General features: G+C 53.3%; 2 long non-coding RNA genes and 1 pseudogene across 10 annotated transcripts; 2 read left to right on the plus strand and 1 right to left on the minus strand.

Moving 5' to 3' along the window:
• Positions 1–1,032: 1,032 nt before the first annotated feature.
• On the minus strand, positions 1,033–5,996 carry LOC140601841 (uncharacterized). 5 transcript variants are annotated; one of them, XR_012004961.1, is made up of 6 exons: positions 5,662–5,996; positions 4,814–5,355; positions 3,427–4,333; positions 2,240–3,080; positions 1,879–2,098; positions 1,033–1,575 (listed from the first exon to the last, which is right to left on the minus strand). It is a non-coding gene; the product is annotated as an uncharacterized lncRNA (long non-coding RNA). The 5 variants fall into 5 exon arrangements; XR_012004960.1 differs by having other exon boundaries at positions 1,879–3,080; positions 4,814–4,986; positions 5,068–5,355; positions 5,662–5,995; XR_012004959.1 differs by having other exon boundaries at positions 1,879–3,080; positions 4,890–5,355; positions 5,662–5,995.
• Positions 5,967–20,000, plus strand: LOC140601843 (uncharacterized). 5 transcript variants are annotated; one of them, XR_012004966.1, is made up of 9 exons: positions 5,967–6,107; positions 6,369–6,656; positions 13,889–14,011; positions 14,730–14,856; positions 15,502–15,635; positions 16,398–16,575; positions 17,247–17,346; positions 17,663–17,926; positions 18,027–20,000. It is a non-coding gene; the product is annotated as an uncharacterized lncRNA (long non-coding RNA). The 5 variants fall into 5 exon arrangements; XR_012004963.1 differs by adding an exon at positions 6,970–7,154 and having other exon boundaries at positions 5,981–6,656; XR_012004965.1 differs by adding an exon at positions 6,970–7,154 and having other exon boundaries at positions 5,981–6,598.
• LOC140600777 (cyanocobalamin reductase / alkylcobalamin dealkylase pseudogene) lies at positions 11,066–11,934 on the plus strand (annotated as a pseudogene).
• Positions 20,001–20,507: the final 507 nt, after the last annotated feature.

Below are 20,507 nucleotides of genomic sequence, written 5' to 3' on the forward strand. Positions count from 1 at the left end.
ACGGGGCCCAGGCGTCCCCTGGAGACGGGGGCGGGAGTCGGCTCGGTGCCCACAGTGGGTCTGCGCTGGGTCAGCGCCTGGCGCACACTCGAGGCCTCCTTGAATCGGGAAAGCCGTTTGTTCAAGTCTCCAGCTTTCGGTAGACGCCAGACAGCGGGTTGGTGGTGGAGAGTGGGCTGGAGGGCCCAGGGAGGGGCGGGGAGAGGGGTCGCAGCGGGGGAGCCCGGCAGGGGGTGGGGTGATGGGGACCCTGGGAAGTCCCCTCCCGCCCGGTTCCCAGGGCTGCTGGGGGCCGTGTCAGGGCCGGGGCCCCGGAGAGGGAAGCGGACCGGGGGCTCGGTGTGTCAGGCTCCTTTCCAGCGGCAGCGTCCTGGTGTGGGGCTCACCAGATAGCGGCAGCCCCCTACACCCACCCCCCGACTCGCAAACATTTTAGGATCCGTTCCGGAAAAATCACTTCCTGGCTTTCCGGGTACAACCGGTATTGATTTTGTTGCCTCTCCCCAATAAACGGAGTACTGTAAATACTGCAGCTTCCCAGGACTTGGGGCTACGTGACCCCGACAGTGGACGCTTGGGGCACAAGGGACTCGGTGCAGGGAACGTGCTCAGCGCCGGCCCCACGGACGGGCCACCCGATGACGCAGATTTCCCGGAGCTCGTGGCGGGGATGGTGCCCTCTGCACAGCTGCTCCGCACGGCGCGGGAGCCCCAGGAGGTCAGCCGGGCCGCGACCCGGGGCCCCTGCACTCGGTGGGAGGCCTCCAGGCTCCCTCGTCCTGTGCGACGTGCGGGATCATGGTCCCTGGGATCCGTGCGCAGCTGCCTGACCCCGCTCGGTCTTCAGGCCCTGCCCTGGCGCCACGTGTGATCCGCACAGGGGCTGGGGTCATGCCGGGGCACCGGGCTCCAGGCCCTCCCTGGACGCGTCCTCACCCCCACCAGGCGGCCGTCAGGGCAAAGCCGGTCTGAGCCAACACCTCTCTCCCAAACTTCCTGTCGTCCCAGAGCTTTACATCTTTTTTTTTTTTTTTTAAGATTTTATTTATTCATGAGAGACCCAGAGAGAGAGGCAGAGACACAGGCGGAGGGAGAAGCAGGCTCCATGCAGGGAGCCCGACGAGGGACTCGATCCCAGGACCCCGGGGTCACGTCCTGGGCCGAAGGCAGGTGCTCAACCACTAAGCCGCCCAGGGAACCCCAACCCTGAGTTTCTGTTGGAAAAAGCCCTGGCCAATTCCTCCCACAGCATTCTGGAAAAACCAGAGAGAATCGTAGGGCACCCCCGTTCTACTTGAAGTCTGGCCTACGGACCTTGCTGAAAACCACACGTGTCGTGGTTTCGGGCGTCTCTAAACGCCGCCTTATCATCCATCTACCCGGATAATAATTTCCACGAAGCGTAGGAACCAGGTCTCACGCAAGATAAAGCGCTGCCCAGAATACCGCCAGTTATTTTGAGGTCGGAGGCTTGCCGTGGCTTCCACATCGTCCCCGGGGCACGCAGGGCACGCGGGGCACCCGGGGCACTGACCAGGGAATTCAGGCGACCTTCTGCGCATGCTCGGTATGATTCTACAGGGAAAAAAAAAAAAAGAAGCAATGAGGAGGTTTGGGACTCGGTACTGAACTGTCCACCGGGCGGGAGACTGGAGCGGCAGGCGCGGCGGCAAGGAGCGCCCCTTCCATCAAGACAGACGTGCTTGGCGCAAGGCCCGAGTTTCGGGAAACGCAGCGACCGGCCTCGGTTGCCCTAAGGGCCTGCGGCTTCTGAGAGCTCGCGAGCCCACCTGAGGGGACAAGTAGCTTCGCTCGCCTGCAGGTGCGCTGTACTTACTTCATTAAAGATGCATTTCAGAGTCATTTTGAAAATATTACCTCACCGATGCGGGCGAGGGGCTGCCAGGAAGTGTGCACCGCGCGGACCCGCAGCTGCTTGACAGCAGGATCCCGACCGCCTGTGGTTTCCGGGGGCATCCCCGGGGACGCGGGTGGATTGGGATTTCGGGTAAGAGCTTCCGCAGCCACCTCCTTGCTGGCGTGCCCCGGCCCCCCGCTCGGCCCCCATCGCCTTTGCTCGAGGTCCTTTTCACCAAATCTGTATTTGCAAAGAAAACCCGGATTCTGGCTACCGAGTCCCATCTGTCAGCGCACGGGGCGAGGGGACACCCCATGGGCTTGAGTCTCGTTATGCTTTGCATTTTACTTGGTGTCTGGTGGGCAACCCGGGCGGCCTCACCGTTCTCAGACTCAACTGCTTTCACACGACCCGTGAGGCCCGGGAGATCGCCCGGGACAAAAGTTGTGTCTCCTGCACTTAAGAGGCTGCAGCTCGAACCTGACCCGTGAGCATAACTGTCTTCATGTCTTTGAGGTTTATGGATAAAATGCACGTCCCATTGGGACGCACCGCGCCTCGGAGTGTTGCCCTCCCTCGCACCCTGGGCAGGCGCATCCCGGCCGCCTTCCCTCCGCAGCCCGTTGCTCTCGATCGCGACGTGGGTTGCGACCTGGGGCCAGTCCCCCCCTTCCCTCCGCCCCCAGCGGCCGGTCTGCTGGACGCAGGGAGGAGGCGGCATTTCCGGGGAGGAAAGAACCAGTTTATGAGGAATTTACGGGAAAGATGTTGGGCGGGGAGAGGAGTGGGGAGAGGAGCCCGACCTGAAACCTGCTCAACCCGCTGAACCAGTCACGCCTCGTGCGGGGTATCCATGCGCATCCCCTCCTCCTGCTCCAAGAGCAGGTTGGGAGGTGACAGGTTGAGACGCACGTTCGTCCAACAGTCCCAAGAAAATAAAGCCCCTCCGGGCGGATGAGGGGAGGCGACAGGAGGAGCTGGGACCTGACAGGGCGGCCCTGCCCCGGGGGCACAGCGCCGTCCACCCCCGCCCCCAGTGACCACCCCGGGAGCTCGCCCTGCTTCCCGGTGTCCAGCACCAGCTGACGGGGGCCGCGGGTGTGGACTCACTTTAATCCAGAAAAAGGCAAAAGGGCAGCTTCCGGGGCTCAGGCCCGGTGACACGGCCACGCAATGGTGGGTTCCGCACGGAGCTCTTCCCACACCGCAGGGGAAGTGGCACCTGGGGGGGGGCAGGTTTACCGGGCGGGGGTCACCCTGGGGCTCGTGGTGACATCCTGGGGCTCGCAGTGACCCCCACTAGTGTGCGGCTGGGCTAACAACCCTGGGAAGTCAGCTGGCCACCCAGGACTGGAGTGAGGGCCGCAGGCCACCGAGGGGGTCTGTGGGGGGCGGGGGCCAGGGGCACCCCCAGACAACGCCCACAGCCAGGTCCTGGACGGTGCGGACGCCCAGCAGTCGGAGGGTCCTGACCGGCCTGCGGTTGGCTCGTGTGCAACCCCAGCAGCCGGCCGGGCCCGGGTCAACCTCTGGCCCTGCGCACACCGCCCTACGCATACCGCCCTCACCTCGGGGTTTCCTGCCCGTCAGCAGAGGCCGAGCCGAGGGGTGGCGAGGGGCTGGCGCGTGGTGGTGGGGCGGGGTCCCCCACCTGGCAGCGGGGGCTCTCCCCGGAGCAGACGCCACCACGGCTTCACGTGAGCCCCGCGGGGCCCCGGGTGCATCTGGGCCACAACCTCCGATCGCGGGGTGACCCCAGGCCCGGGCCGGCCTCTGCCAAGGGGTCCCCACGACACGTGTCTTCAGATGTGATTGCAACCGCGTGGTGACCTCTGACCTCACTGCCCGGATCCGACACCTGAACCAGGTGCTCGTCCTCTCAGTGGTTCGCAGGTCGGGTTCGGTGGACGTGGGTCCGTCTATTTGGGTAAAACAGATGACTTTCCCGCGTGGGAGTCTGCGTCTGCTCGCGGGTTTGAGGCAGCCGCCCCGCTGTTGGTTGCTCTGAGCTGGGTCTGGGTCCCCGGGGTGCCCCCCCACCCCCGCCGGCTGCAGAAATAAAGGCATAATGTGAAAATGCCACGTGGCTTTGTGCGCCCGGGGGATGGGGGCAGGGGGGTGCTCAGCCTCCTGCAGAGGCTCCCCCTGTGCCTGGGGAAGCAGCTCCTGGTTCCCGGCCAACCCTGGGGGGGGCGGTGAGGGGCAGGGTGGCCCGTCGAGTCCAGGACACGGGCTCCTGCAGCAGTGACCTCGGCGGTTCAGGCGGGCTCAGACAGTGCAGCCGCGGGGCAGGGGGGTAGCTGGCCTTGCTTCTGGAACCTTCTTCAGGATGCCCCACCCTCCGGGCCAGGCAGATGTGGGGTGATGCGAGGAGGCCCCGGGAGCTCTGCGGGGAGCACTGATACCCCATCCTGAAGTCACTCCTTTTGTGATGAATTAAGGGTGAGTCCCGGGGAACGATGGGGCCGGTTCCACCTGTAACAAGACATGATGTTTACAGCAGCTCAGGGGTCCCTCTGGGGATCCACCGGGCCGCCCCACTCAGGACGCCTGGCTGCAGGCAGGCATTTCCTCAGAGCCGGGTTCCTGCCCGCCCGTCGGGCTTGTCCACCGTCCACACCTGCTTCCTCCCATTTACACCCTTTACTCCTCGTGCTCGGGTCCCCACCCCCCTAGCTCGGCACCCCCCCACCCCTCTGACCTCGGCCCCCCTCCCCGCAGGTCAGCCCCTCCCCCCAGTTCACCCCCCCAGCTCGGCCTCCCTGCCCCCAGCTCCACCCCCAACTCCGCCCCCCCCAGGTCAGCCCCCCCGCAGCTCGGCCCCCTGCCCCCAGCTCGGCCCCCTGCCCCCAGCTCGGCCCTCTCCCCCCAGCTCAGCACCCCCCAGGTCAGCTCCTCTCCCCCCATCTCGGCCCCCTACCCCCAGGTCACCCCCCGCAGGTCCGCCCCCCCCACCTGCCGCCAGAACACTTTGAGTAGCGTCTGTCCCTGTTGGAGTCGGGGCTGGATTCGCCATTTGGCGCTGCGATACCTCTGTGCTCGTCCCCTGGGCTCCAGGGGGGCCGTCTCGTGGGGGCCTGAGCTTCCTCCCTCTGGTCTCTGGGTGGAGCCTGGCTTCCAGGCTGTCCCTGTAGGGGCCCGCGAGGAGCCAGCTGCAGGCTGAAAGCAGCAGGTGGCACCAGAGCTTCTCCTTTTAACAAATTCCTCACAGGAGTCTGAGGCCCTGGGGATGCGTCCGGGCGGCAGTCAGCGGGGCTCCCGGGGCCTGAGGGGCCTGACGAGCCCGCTCGCCGTCTACACCAGCCCTGGTCTCAGCAGCTGTTCCAGGCCAGAGTCTGGCCCGGGGGAGCACAGGCCCCTCGGGAGAGCAGGTCCCATTTCGAATGGCTCCTACGGGCGCCTTCTGCAGACTTGCCGTCCGCCGTGTGGAACAGCCTTTCCTTCTACTCATCTCAAACGTACCTCTTCTCTAGGAGTCCAAGGTTCCCCTAAAATTCCTGTATTTGATATTGGGGATGTGGTTCGTCCAGCATATCGTCCCCGTCTGGTGACCTCCGAGGCCTCCCTGGACTGTGTCTGCGCCCTGAGCTGGGGGGGCCCAGGGTGGGCGGGATGCTCCAGCTGGGGGGTCGGGGGGGCACGAGCACCCACCACCCTCGGGGAAGAGGGGCCCGAGCAGTGGGGCTCCAGCCTGGGCAGGGCCCCGGGGAAGCAGGTAGCCTGGCAGGGCCTGGCCGTGACCCCTCCGTGGAAGGCGGGGAGCCGGGGGCTGTCCTGCCACGGTCTGGTCGCACAGGGCAAACCTCGTGCCGTGTCCTGGTGGCGCACGCCGGAGCCATGCCGGACTCCTCCCTGAGTGTCCTCTGGATACTAGGCCTGACCTGAGCGTCTGTTTGTTGGGGGAACCCTCTCCTCACCCCATCCTAGGCCCTGGCCACGCCCTTCCATGACTCTGTGACCCCGCTGGCTCTGTGACCTCATGACTGTGACCCCCGTGACTCTGTGACCCTGCTGGCTCCATGACCCCTGTGACTCCGTGACCCCATGACTCCGCTGGCTCCGTGACCCCGCTGGCTCTGTGACCCCCGTGACTGTGACCCTGTGACCCCGTGACACGTGAGTGGCCGTGGTTCCCGAGGGGCCACGGTTGCCATCGGCCAGCGTGAGGGTGGGGACCTGGGTCTGGAGGCCTCATCCTTGGGGTCCCAGCGGCTGCACCTGCGTCACCCGGGAGCCTGGGAAAGCACAGGTTCAGACCCGGCTGGGCCTCCCGGGTCACTGGAGCCACTGACCCGCATCCGTGTTGGGGCTCCAGCCTCTCTGCTGTGTCGCCGCCCTCGCTTCCCCAAGTCCCCCAGTGTCTCCTGTCCTCACTCAGTGGGAATGGCCATTCCCTGGGGTGGGTGACACCCCAAGCCCCGTGGTCCAGGGGCAGCTCCGTCTCGCAGCGCTCCCCGGGAACGCCAGCGCTGGGATGACCTTGCCTTTGACCTGCTTCTGGGTCCCTCAGACTCTCCGTCCTGGGAAGACAGTCTGTGAACCAGTGAGACCCTGGCTGTGACGGTGACTGAAACATGACCCACGAGGTTGGAAGGTTTGAAAAGTGGTGCCGGCTGCTAAAGAAAGTGCGATGTTTCTTCGGTTCTGCTGCTGGATCCACGTGCGCGTACGACACCGTGCACACCGTGCTGGACAGACGGCGCGGAGGAGTGACCCAGGCCACACAGGTGCTGGGACCAGGTGTGCTCTCCAAGCTCCTCAAGCTACTCCCCTACAGCTGGAATTCTCGCTTTAAATAGTAAGAGAAACACACCATCTAAGAATGGGATCTTAAAGCTCCTTTTGTTCATAAAATAAAGTCGTAGTATAAAAGGAATTGTAGTCATTGGAAAATAATATATGAATGCAAAGTGATGTTTTAAAAGACAGCGGATTTAAAGTCTTAGCGAAACAGACATAATCACCTGAATTTTAGCGTTTTGCTGTACTTTACATTTAAACAGGCAATCTCAGTCCCCGGCAATTGTTATAAAGAATGGGGCGTATAATGTGTGCTTCGCTCTCGTTGTAATGAAACCTTATTTATCGTCCCACCTCCTGTATTCCACCAGGGTAGGACCTTCCCGGGAGGTGGCGGAAAGTGAAAACACGAGGAGGAGCGCGGCTCGCAGCCCGAACACGGGCCCTCGGCCACAGGCTGTCGTCACCGTTAATTAAGCCGGGACGGAGCCCTCGCCTCGCTCTTCCTTCCCGCAAGCCTGAGCGAGACAGAGGCAAGAGCTTGGCATCTAATCCAGTAGGTTCTAAAGATGCTGCTGGAAACAAACGGAAAGGCTCCAAACTGGGAAGTGGGGGGAAATACGATCTTGAGCTGAACCACACTCAGCAGAAAAGAATCAAAATAAGTGAACAGAATTAAGATATTTTGAGGCTGTCAGTGTGAACTATGATGCGGGAGACAATGCGAGCAGGAACACTGAGGTCCTACAGCTGGCCCCAGGGTCAGCACGGAGGGAGCGGACGGAAGGACGGCCGACGGGCCAAGGCCTGGGCTCTGCTCCCTGCCCGGACTCCCTCCCGTCCTGTCCTCCGTCCTCCCGTCGCCCGCCCTCAGCTCGCTCCCTCCTCTCTCCCCGAGGAGTTTTACCCACTGACACGGTCAGCCATGGTCAGCCACGCGAGGACCTGGTGGTAAGGGAGGCTGGTGGGACCTCTCGGCCAGGAAACCTTCACGTTCATACTTTTTGGCCTTTAAAGCAGATAATGAAGAAATACAGAAATACACACATGAGTGACTGCGTAGATACGGCTCCGTGTACCCACCCAAGTGGTCCCTGGAGACGCAGCCTTACGTCCCACCCGAGGCCCCAGGCCCTGCAGGCCTTTCCCACATCTGACGTCCCCACAACACTGCGTGTGGCTTCCTGGGGGCACACGAGTCTGGAAGCTCCTGAGGCTCAGAGACAGGCCCCCCAAATCCCTGAAGACCCGGGAGCCCAGTGAGCACACCTCCAGTCCTGGTGACGGCCCCGGGTGGTGTTCTTCTCTGTCTGGAGTGATTGGCAAACACCCTTTTAAAGGTCACATTGGCAGGTGGGAAACGTGAGCTGTGAAGGGCGTGGGGGCTGCACCAGGATGTGGGCCGAGGACCCTCAGCTCCCGCCCCTCACAAATGGCTCAGGGACCTTGTCTGCACCCACACTGTGCTCACCTTTGCATTCATGCGTTTAGTCAGTCAGCAAACACCGGCTGGACACCTCTCAAGCAGCAAGCACTTGACAGAGAGATGGGTGAGAAAATAGGTTTCCTGCCCCCTGAGCAGACCTGCTCAATGAAGGACCTAAAGGAAGAAACAGACAACAAAGCCGGACACTTCCGATGCTGACAACAGCGTGGAAAACAGCCTGGCCTCGATGCAGAGGCTCCCGAGACAGGGTGGGAGCAGGGACGATGAGGAAGCCCGGAGTGGGAGGGCCAAGAGGAAGGTGTGCCCCGCAGGCGACCCGGTGCAGAACCGTAGTCACCAGGCTGCGCGGCTTTCGATGAAGTTGGAGAGGAGGGCGAAGGGTGGTCCGGGGCCCCCAGAAAGTGGATTGGGGTGCATTGGAGGGGGCCCACGGGGAGCAGGGACCTCACAAGGCAGCCTCTGTTGCCAAGGGTCACTGCATCCAGAACAGACTGTGGGGCAGCGCCAGACCCGGAGCCGCCGGCGCACAGCGCTCGTAGCACCACCTGCCAAACGTGGGAGCCACGTAGGAGCACATGGGGGTCAGCTGCAGAGTCACAGGATATATTAGAAAAGGAGGGAAAAAAAAGAAAAGGAGGAAGGCTGAACATTAAGTCATCCTCTTAAGAAGTTAGAAAAATATCAACCAGATAAGAGGGGTAATTAGTGAAATAGAAACCTCATGCAATGGAAAGCCTAAAGCCAAAGAATAGATCTATAAAAATACTATTAATATTGACAAGTCTCTACAGAGCCTACAGAGGCCAATTCAGAGTTGCCAATATCAAGAATAAAAAGGACATCTAATTATATAAACTGCAGATTAAACAAAATATAATAAAATAATACTATTAAAGTGTTGCAATAAATTAATATTTCTTAGACAAGTATGACTTACTAAAATGGACCTACCAATTTCCCATCAAAACAGCACTTTGGGACTTATTACCTTTGGATAATGTTTGGATACATGTCAACATTTCAAAAATGGTCACTAAAAAGAGAATAGGAAATCAATAAATAGCTTTGTAATTACAAAGAGCGAAAAATATGAAATGAATCAATCAATTCAAAAGCAGTTAGGAGAGTAGGAAATAGAAAACTATCAATACCTGGGTCATATAACCATGAGACAAGGTGGTTGTACGTGCAAATACATCTCTCATCAAAATACGTGCACACAGGTGAAACGTGCAAGGTCAGATTCAAATGGTTGTTCAGCTGAATACAAAAAAGATAGAGATAAAAAATATACAAAAAACAAAATAAAACAACCCCCCCCCAAAAAAACAAAAAGGATACAGATAGTCAAATTCACCTATAAGAGACTCATCAAAAAAAAATTTTTTTTAATTAATTTATTTATTTATTTATGATAGTCACAGAGAGAGAGAGAGAGAGAGAGGCAGAGACATAGGCAGAGGGAGAAGCAGGCTCCATGCACCGGGAGCCCGACGTGGGATTCGATCCCGGGTCTCCAGGATCACGCCCTGGGCCAAAGGCAGGCGCTAAACCGCTGCGCCACCCAGGGATCCCCCAAAAAAATTTTTTTAAGGCATTTAAAAAATATTCCCTCATATTTATTCTCTAAATGGTTTGTAAAAGTTTAGGATTATCCCTACTTCGATGCATTGATGTGATTCATATAAAACCTTTGAGCCTGTTAGTATTTTTGTAAGGAGGTTTTAAACCAGTTCTTTAATTAGTTTAACGGCATACGCATTTAGTTATATTCTTAAACCATTATTTTTCAGCCTTTAAAAAAAGTATCTGTGCTGTGAGCACCAGTGGCCATAAATTGTCCTCTGTACACTGGTTTCCCTGTCTCCAAAAGTTTAATATATAGTATTTTTGTTAATCATCTGCACATATTTCCTAACTTTCTTTGGTATTTCTTTCATCTGTGAGTGATATATGTATTTAATTTACTTTATAAATGTATGCCATTGTATGTTAAAATGACATTCAACTTTTTATTTCTAACAACGGTGCCATGGTCAGGAAAGTTCTATTTCTTACACTGAATTATTGTAATGACCTCAGCTTGTTTACAGCTGGTACGTGGTCAGTTCTTAAATGTTCCTCATGTGCTTGAGGAAAATATACTCAAGTTGGATGTGGATTTTTATATCTGTTGAGTTAAGATTGTTAATTTTGTTGCTCAAGTCATCTGTAGCAAACCATAGACACTTCGTACACAACAAAGCAAAAACAACGTATCAAGACAAATTTAGGATGATCCCAGAAAGGACTAGATGGTTTTAATATTACAAATATATTAATGTGATGAGAAACTGCTCTCAAGCTAATCAGAAAAACCACATGGGCTTCCTACTAGATATAGAAAAAAAACAGCATTTGAGCAAATTAAACACCCATTTATGATTTTTTAAAAAAATAACTCTTAGGAAACCAAAAGAACTAAACATTTTATAAAAGTCGTGAAGGCTATTTACCAGAAAATGGAGTAAGCATCATACTTGGTTTGAAGACAGCCAGAGATGGCCACTAGTAGCACTTCTACTCAACATCACACTTTGAGTGATAATCCATTCTGTAAACTAAAAGATAACAAAAAGCCATAAAGACTAAACAAAAAAAAAAAAAAAGGCCCTATTTTGATTTGAAGATAATTGCTTATTTAGCAAAACCAAGAGAATATAATGAGGAAAACTATCACTTTTTATTAAACAAAATTAAAGAATAATCAATGAACCTACATACCATATTCATGGACAGGCACACTCATTATCAGAAAGATGTCACCCACTCCCTGATGACTCTAAATTCTCTGTAGTTCTAGTGAAAATCTCAACAGGTTCTTGTTGGATGGATTTTGAAAATGTTATTTCAAAATTTATGTAAACAGGCAATTTTGGAAAAAAAATGGCATGATGACTTTTCCAAAAAATGTGTATATATACATATATATTAGAAAGTTGTAAGGAGCTCATGTGGTCTAAAAAGAATTAGCAAGCGTGTGCTATGGAGCCACAAGTTGCAGAACTGAAGCAGAAGATCGAGGACACGTTGTGCCCTTTTGGCTTCGAGGTTTACCCCTTTCGGGTGGCATGGTATAATGCACTCTTGCCTCCAGCCTTCCACCTACCCCTGCCAGGACCTACCCTGGCCTTTCTGGTACTGGGCACACCTGCCACGTTTGACCGAGCCTTCACACCCTTCCTTCAGAGCTGCTACCTCTGACAACTGACTGACCCGTGGACCAGTGCGTGGCCTACCACCTGGGCCACGCTAGAGAGAACCTCCCGGAGTTGAAATAGAAGTCACCGCTGACTACGGGGTACACCCTAATCGGCGCCCCAAGATTCTGGCCCAGACTGCAGCCCATGTGGCAGGAGCTGCTTACTACTACCAACGAGAGGATGTGGATGCTGACCCCTGGGGGACCCAGGAGTGTGCATACACCCCAGATATGGGGGCTGGTGTGCCACCAGAGGAGTGGTGCTGGTGCCGGGAATAGAGGTGCCAGATCTGCCACCCACGAAGCCCCTGGACTGTGTACCTAAGAGCTGATTGAATCACCCTGCTTGAAGGCTTTACTTTCCATTGACGTGATTGGACATACCGGGAAGCCGTGACACCACAGGAGCGCTACTCGGAAGAGCAGAAGGCCTACTTTTCTACTCCTCCTGCCCAACGCTTAGCCTTCTTGGGCTTGGCCAAGCCTTCAAAGAATACCAGCTCTCCATTTCCTGAGCTACCTTTTACCACATTCAGACCCAAAAAGCCCCAGAATGCCAGCAGAGCCCGGGGCTGCGTCAGCCCCAGTGTCTCCCCACCTGCATCCCCTGGCCCTTGATATCCTTCCTCCCCTGGGATCCCTATTTATAAGTGGTACTTGCTGGGACTCATTTTGCCTTTTGGCAAAGCAAGAGATTTTATTTTGATACAGTATTTATTCTTGATAGAAGAATTATAGTAGAGATCTTGATAGAATTATAGTAGAGATCTTCAATGAAGATAAGGCTCAGAGAACTTAATCAAAACAAAGGCAAGACAGATTCAGAATTCCCACCTGGTTTGAAATATGTTTGAAATATGGGATTCCTTTTTTTTTTTTTTTTTGAAATATGGGATTCCTGTTACTATTTCTCTGCTCTGCTCCAATAGGCTACTTGTTACAGAACCTTTATAAAGGGTAATCATCCCCTAATGACCCCTGCCTCAGAGGCTTGTTGTGGGGACTGAATAAACGCCTGTAACACACTTCTGAAAAAAAGAAAAAAAAAAAGAATTAGCTTCTACAGAATGGGTAATGTTGATAAAATTATACAAAAATGCTGCAAACCCAATATAATGGGCAAAACACACAAGAAGTCTGTTCACAGAAGAGAAATCCTCAATGATCATCATAAGTATATTGAAAAATACAGGAAACCATGCCAGTAATCCGGGTGGTACAAATGAAAGTCCAGTGAGATGCCATCAGACACTCATCAGGTGGTTAACAATATGCAGGGCCCAAAATACCACATCTGAGGTCACATGAGACCCCAAGCCTGGATGTGCGACGTGCCAGTGGCTCATCTGCCTGCAGTGGCCCCTTAAAAACTGAGTTCAGGGGGAGATTTGTACGTGTAGTGATTCTCCTCCTGCCTCTGCACCCTGGGGATCCATCACCGTGTCCCAAGGAGACCTACAACCATCTTTATGGCCACATTATTTGTAAGAGAGAAACACTGGAAATGTCAGTGACCGTTACAGGAGAGTGGAAAACTACATCGCATTAGATCATTGCAGAAAGTCATAATATCTGATTTCCAGTTAGGTAGTGTTCTTTCTTAAAGAAACGAAATTATCTTAATTGGATTCCTCATGATTTCAAGATATCAAATTATCATAATTTCGAATTCTGTTCCTAATAAAACTATTTGTTTCAAGCTTTTTCCTCTTAAACAAAGGGACTTTCTGTTCTCTCCCCTCCTCCCCACCCCCGTCTCTCTCTCTCTCTCTCTCTCTCTCTCTCTCTCACACACACACACACACACACACATATTCTATCCTTATAAAATGAAGAAGTGAGAAAATGTTAGCCCCTTAAAATGTAGGCTGCCTACTTGGAGAAAATATCAGGGGATTTGCAAATCGGTGTTCGTGATCCTGGACCTCCTGGTTCAACAGGTTTTTTGGCATAAATTCTTCATGGAAGGAGACTGGATATCCAAGCGACGTCCACTCGACATTAAACTGTGTGATTCCCATCTTCATGGGTTACGTCTTCTTCCACAATAAAGGGCTTTCTCCACTCCCTAGATGGGAAAACAAAAGATGTAAAAACCCTTTAGGCAAATACCCTGTGCCTTGCCCTGAGTCCCCTCGCCAGCTTCCACACCCAGGTGGTTCCCCTCCTGCACTTTTCTCCTAAGCAACGCATATCTTCCTCTTTTGTCAGGTTTTACTGATTTGTACTGATATGATTTGTGTTCATTCTCTAGCTAGCATTTCTCCACATCTTAGTTTCAATGTAGTGCTATTCCAATTATATGGCATCTTTAAAAAAAAGAAAACAAAACAAAAAAAACCTTTTTTTTTTTTTTTTTTTGCCACCTCTGAGTCTGGGAGCTGCTACTTCTTCCCATGGGAGGCGATGTTACTGCATCTTATTTGAAAATTGAGATACCGTAGGAATTACATTCCTTGCAAGTAGACTACGTACCTGCATTTAGTGGCAGCATCCTGAATGGGCTGATGATAAATATGGTTTTAATTATCAGTATAAATATTATTTTGTATAGTGGGACCTGGACATGTTGTGTTTGATCATTGACGGTCTGTCGTCCTAGGAGACTGCAAGTTCAGGGGTGCAAGCACTCTGCCCGCCGCTGACTGTGCGGGCACACATGACGGAACGAACCCCCTACAACCACGTTAGCATGGGAGCATCGCACGAGGAGCACTGAACCAAGGTATGAGACTCCCAGAGGCGGCGTGATCAGTCCCGGTGCTACGGGGGTCTGAGCCCGCTGAGGGCCGACAGTGGGGCTCACGGTCGTCTCTCCTGAGCTATCGGATCCCTGTGGTGGGTACAAAGCTGGAGCGTGCAGGGCCACGGGGCGGTCTGTCCAGAGTTTAAAAACTATAGTAAGGGGTAGCTGGCCGGCTCAGCGGGTGGAACATGTGGCTCTCGATCTCCAGGCTGTGAGTTCCAGACCCACGATGGTGTAGACATTACTTAAAAAGAAAGTCTTAAAAAAAGCAAAACAATGATACGAGTCACCATAAGCGACTGCTTTTCTATGGCCTGCAATTCGACACGACTCAGGTGCTAATAAGCTGTGCCTGGTACTAATGTTTCATGGATCTCGGCACCCGGGGCTCCGGGGACTCCTGCCACCATGTCTCCGGAGTTACGAGGTGACTGCATTTTAGGGGCGCATCTGTGACAGGACGTGACGGCGGACGGCGGGCAGAGGGAAAGGCTGAGTCCAGCTCTGAGCAAGGGGACAGGCGGCGAGAGCCCAGGGGAAGATGCCGGGGTCAGGGCCCCCGCAGACCCCCGGGGTGGGTGCCCCTCCAAGCACTGGCTCAGGCAGCGTCACCCAGACATGGTCTCGATTTAGGAGGAGGCGAGAAACAGGCAGCTTTACTGGACGTGTCAGGAAATTCCAACGTTCTCTGTTGAAGGTGTCCTCGCAGGAGCATATGGAAGCGGGGGACGCTGGAGAGCATCTTGACTTGACCGTGAAGAATCGCAGACACGGACGGCATTGCTGTTTCTGGGATTTGCTGTGGAACGGGATGCTTATAAATTGTGACCAAAACTATCCTTTTTAAAAAGATTTTACTTATTTATCCATGAGAAACACACAGAGAGAGGCAGAGACACAGGCAGAGGGAGAAGCAGGCTCCATGCAGGGAGTCCGATGCGGGACTCGATCCCGGGACCCCGGGGTCCTGCCCTGAGCCCACGGCAGACGCTCAAATGCTGAGCCCCCAGGCGTCCCAGTGACCAAAATTATCTTAAGGCCTGAGAGGTTTCCTATGGGAACATGTATCTGTTGCTTCACACAAAAAATTCCAGATGAAAATGTCTGAAATGTACTTTTCCATCTCCGTGGAAAGACTGGCAGCTGTCGGCTACACGGCCACACGCTGTGACCACGGGCAGCCGTGACCGAGTGTCCGCGGCGTCCGCCTTCCAAAGCAGAACCTGCAGGCCAGCGGCTCACCCCGGCGGCGGCCAGCGTGACCTCAGAGCGAAACAGTTCCCGTATTACCTCCTCCCTGAGATGCCCCATATTATTTCTTAATTAAAAATGATTGTAGTGTCTTAGTTAAACATACGACATTCAGAGAAAGGAACTTTTCACTGCTTTCATTTCTTTTCTGGTTATTATTATTATTATTATTATTATTATTTATTTCCTGACTATAATGGAGATTTTTTTTTTAATAGAGGTATGTTGAAAACCATCTGCTTTTTGTCAAGCGAACACGGTGCCACTGGTGGAGAGGAACTGGGTGTTACTTCATGCCAACTCTGCAAGTCGTAAATTGTTCATAAGAGTGTTTTAAAAGCATAAGTGGGAGGTAAGCACTTTTTAGGGAAGTTCATTGCTAAGGGGAATGGAGAGGTTGGATTGTGGCTGCGTCAAAATATGATGGAGATATGACCATATGTAGGAAAAGCACACACAGGGAACATGCATGATAGATGAAGATACACAGTGTGGCATAGTTCACGGAATTTTCAAGTTAGCTACAAACTGAAGCATTAATAATTATTACAGTCTTAATATCTTTTACTTTATTTAAGGCATAAAATAATTGGTAAATATTTCACTAAAAGACACCCTTCATATATAACTTCATGTTTCACATCACCCTGAAGGTCTTGCCGGGAACGCCACGCTATGAAGTATTAGACGCTCTCCCCGTCCTCTGTTTTGCAGTAATTAAGATGTGGACCACAGGATATATATTTTCTGATACATGAAATTGTTCACAACATGCAAATTCCAACAGCTTTGAAATTACACGGTTTTTGTCACCTTGGGAGATTTGAATTTTTTGAAAATTTGCATGTAAATTACATTTTAATGTAATTTTTTAAAGTTTCTTTTTAATTTATTTGTTCATGAGAAACAGAGAGAGAGAGAGAGAGAGAGAGAGAGGCAGAGACACAGGCAGAGGGAGAAGCAGGCTCCCTGCAGGAAGCCCGATGTGGGACGGGACTCAATCCCGGGACCCCAGGATCACGCCCTGGGCTGAAGGCAGTGCTAAACCGCTGAGCCACCCGGGCTGCCCCATTTTAATGTAATTTAAGAGTGTATTTGCGTCTTTCCATCTCAGGGTTGGTTCACTTGAACGTCGCCCCCATCATTGCCCTGCGGCTTCAAGAGCCCTTCAAGCATCTATTCTGACTCCTGCTGCCTCGGTGCAGCGACGCACCTCTCGGGGAAGCACGGTGGTGCTGTGGGCGCCACGCTGCCCAACAGAGGAACGTGACCTGCTCTGAAGCGTGGCCATGGTGAGGCCCCTTCCCGTTCCCTCGTCCCCGTCCCCGCTGCAGCCTCCGGGTCGGGCCCTCGCGGTCCCGGAGGTGAGTGGGGTGGTCACGAGCTGCTGTGCCCGGTCGCAGCTCTGTGGTTGCGGCCTGGCGGGATCTGGTCCCCAGGCCCCCGGGGTTCTCCAACTGCGGGGACTCCGGGTGCCTCACTGGGGGCGGGGGCAGACGAGGGTCCCAGCAGGGCCACCGTCTCAAGAGGGGCCACCACTGTGTGGCCCACCGCGGCTGCCCGGGTTCCCAAGCTCCGGGCACAAAGTGCGGCTGGATCACCTGCTGGACGCAGAGCAATCTCATTTAAAACGACGCATGCTTTCATCTATTCAATTGCTCACTTACTTCGCGTATTTATTGAATGTCTATTGCATATAGTTTTGAAAGAGTTGTATTTTTTTAAAAAGTCTATTTTCATCTTAATTAGATTGATGAGAACTCCCAGAATCATGTTTTAAAGGTAACTGAGGTTGTTGGAATTATTGTCCTGCTTATATTTATTAACGGGATTACCCATTAATATGATTTCTACGGTTGGTTTAGATACCTTTTTATCCGGAATGGGTGCAAGACTTTATTTTTATTTCTTTTTTGGACTCAATCAAATACATCTCCCCACTCGCCTGAACGACATAATAAAGCACGATACTCAGCCTCCGAATATCAAGCCTCCTCATCTGAGCAAGTGCGTCTTAGACATGGGAGACGTCTCGCTGCTCGGGGTTCCCGCGGGTGCTGCAGGTGGGACGGGCCCGCGCTGTCCTTCTGTGCAGGGCGCTCGACAAGCTTTGGTCAGTTCTTAGGATGAACTGGGTAGTTCTCCAGCCCAGAACAGACTCTGGGACAGACTCAACGCCAATTCACACAAGCTGCCAGAGAGAACTCGTGGGCCTAACCTTCCGATTCCAGAACCACGACGGGGAATGTTCATTATTTTAAACGTTTCCGTATTGACTAGAGAGTCACATTTCTTTTTAACTTAAATGAGTTTTGGCCAACTGTATTTTTTCATAAAGTAATCCGTTTTATTGACATTTCCAAACTTGCCCGTGTCCAGCTACATGAGGTGACGGTCGCCAGTCCCAGTCCTGCCCATACGTCAGAATGGCCCACAGAGGTCATCACGGATGCAAGTCCCGGGCTCGCATAGCCAGAGCTCACAGTCAGCACCCGTCCCCCTTGGCGGCCGTGGACCGTTCTTCCTCTGACCCAGCCGTTAATGAGCATCCGAGGCTCGCGACCCACCGCCACTTGCTGACCATTATCTTCGAGACTCAACTCTCCCCCTGAGAATCACCGCATCGTACTCTGCATCTTTCCAGTATGTTGTTTCCTTAATAATTTGCAGAGTATCTTTATACGTAATAGATACTAGCTTCTGTTAGTTCATTAACTTTTTAGTAAATCCTTGTATTTAATAGGATTGTCGGGAGTAATCCATGATCAATACTAACAGGATCAATAATGGAATTCCTGCAACCGGCATTCAAAACAAAACATATGGTTAAATCACCCGGTGTGAGGGTCCTTTTGGACATTTGCTCTGCACCATCGTTGGCTGTTCTGCGTATCACGTTCTGCTAGACGACTTTCCAGGAAAGACGCATGCGACTAGGCCCGGCCGTCCTCACCAGACCCATGCCTGGCCCATGGCGGCGAATCTGCTGAGACGGGGGGAAGTAAGCGAGATAAACTCGCAAACACCAATGCCGGGAACTGTGTCCATCACACCGGTGTTTCGGAATCAGAGCTCAAGGCAGGATCGTCCGGGGCCGTGTGTGGTCTCTGGCAGCTTGTGTGACCTGGTGCTGGCGGCGGTCACCTCCTCCATGCTCCCGGCCTCCACAGGACTCTGAGATGTCACAGGGTTCCTCAACCGGGAATTTGCGACTTGGAATACGACGTCCGTTATCTCAGCAGACAATCCAGTTGGAATCATAACATCTCCACACCCCAGGCATGCCTAGAAAATACAAAAACATTTGCTTCATTTAACAATCTTTACTGTTCTATTTCCGAGCTCAATACCGACACTCTGCCAGAGTCAGTAAAGCAGAATTAACATAAGTGGGCAAAATTGGAAATGTGAGCCACGTAGCAGAGGGAGAAACCGGGCCGCTGGGAATGTGCACCTCACAGGGCCGCTTCTCCTGCCCCCAGCACCCAGCGGCTGATATTGCCTTCCTGGCTCGGGTCCTGGCTCGGGGGGTTGGTCCCTGCGCTGACAACGCGGGGACAGGCATCAGGGACAGGACAGCCGCCTGCTGGGACTGGTCTTTTCCTTTATGTCAGGCTGAAAGCCAAAAAAATGATGTTCTTTATCACAGCAAGATCGGAAAAAGAGTGGCTCCCAGGAGTACAACGCCTGCCGCCCCTGCCAGAGTGGGAAGAGCGGGATAACAAAGCGCCTCGTCTGCGAGGAGCAGTCGAGAAGTCAAGAAATGCTTTCACGTATGTGATTTCACATCCTCACAGTTATGAGATTTTTAGAGGCTGCTTCGATGGCGTTTGGGAGGCTGAATGTCTTGCTTCGGATCAAGGTGTTCTATACGACTCTTTCCCTGAGAGGTCACTTTTCCTTGTGAGCCTGTTTCCTTACCTGCAAGAGTAGAATTTTGGTTGAACAATGTTGGAATTCTGTTTCTTCTGTGATATTTTATCAAAGTCCTCTGGTCCAGGTCATACACACGAAAACTGGGTCAAGGAAGCAAAAAGTCTGCGTGGGTCTCACCTGTAAAAAGGCGCTCCCACTTTCCTGCTCCCACACCAAACCGCGTCGCCTAAACCGTGATCGATAATCGCCCCGGATGCCGTGCCAGGGGCGCTGCTTGACGTCCACGTAAAACCAGGATAGAAGAGGCGCCGCGCGAACACACCGAGGTCCAGGGACCCCTGAGGAAATGCGCACAACCAGCGACCCCTCCTCACTCAGCACCTGATCGGGGTCAGTTAACCCTACATTGAAGAATCCCGGAGTTAGGTTGACCCTGACTCTACCTGGGACACGACTATTTTCATGTGGAATAAGCAAATTCAAACGGATCGGTCTTCAGAGTAGCTCATGTGAACACAGACTCAGAAACAGGTGGTCACAGGTGCCCACAGCGGCCGTGACAGGTGCCGTGACCTGGCGGCGAGGAAGCAGAGGCCGCTGCGTGTTCCCCCGGATGGGACTCGTGACGGACGCAGGTGTCACTGGACCCCCGGCAGCCGGAGCTTCTTGAGAAACCACTGATGTGAAGGAAGCTGGCCGTCCCCGGTTACCCTTCCTGAGGGGCGGCCTGCCCACTGGCAACAGCAGTGATGGCAGAGGGGACACGGGCCTGCCCCCAGCCTTGGTGGGGACCGCCCCGAAGCTCAAGACACCAGAGACCGCGCCCTGTAAACCTGCAGCTTTCCTGGGCAAGCTGACTGTCCCGGGGGGGGGGGGGGGGGCAGCCCTTCTCTCCATGTTACAGGAGGGCACGCAGCTTCCGGAGTTTTCCCTTACACTTTATGGGGACACCCAGGCGCTGACCACTAGGCAATTCATGTCCTTTTACACACAGACACACGCGGGCTAGTGTCTCGGCTCTGCACGTATAGTAGGGAATATAAGGCATGTACGGAAATCACATAACATACAATATATGCGGTATATAAGATTACGTATGTGTTATATTTAACACGTATCATTAAATTAAAATATGCGATGAGAAAATATATGCTGTATTTCTTTTTTTATTTTTATTTTTATTTTTTTTAATTTTTTACTTATTTATGATAGGCACACAGTGAGAGAGAGAGAGAGGCAGAGACACAGGCAGAGGGAGAAGCAGGCTCCATGCACCGGAAGCCCGATGTGGGATTCGATCCCGGGTCTCCAGGATCGCGCCCTGGGCCAAAGGCAGGCGCCAAACCGC

This window comes from Canis lupus, chromosome 12 (genome assembly GCF_048164855.1).
Source record: "Canis lupus baileyi chromosome 12, mCanLup2.hap1, whole genome shotgun sequence".
Classification (NCBI taxonomy): domain Eukaryota; kingdom Metazoa; phylum Chordata; class Mammalia; order Carnivora; family Canidae; genus Canis; species Canis lupus.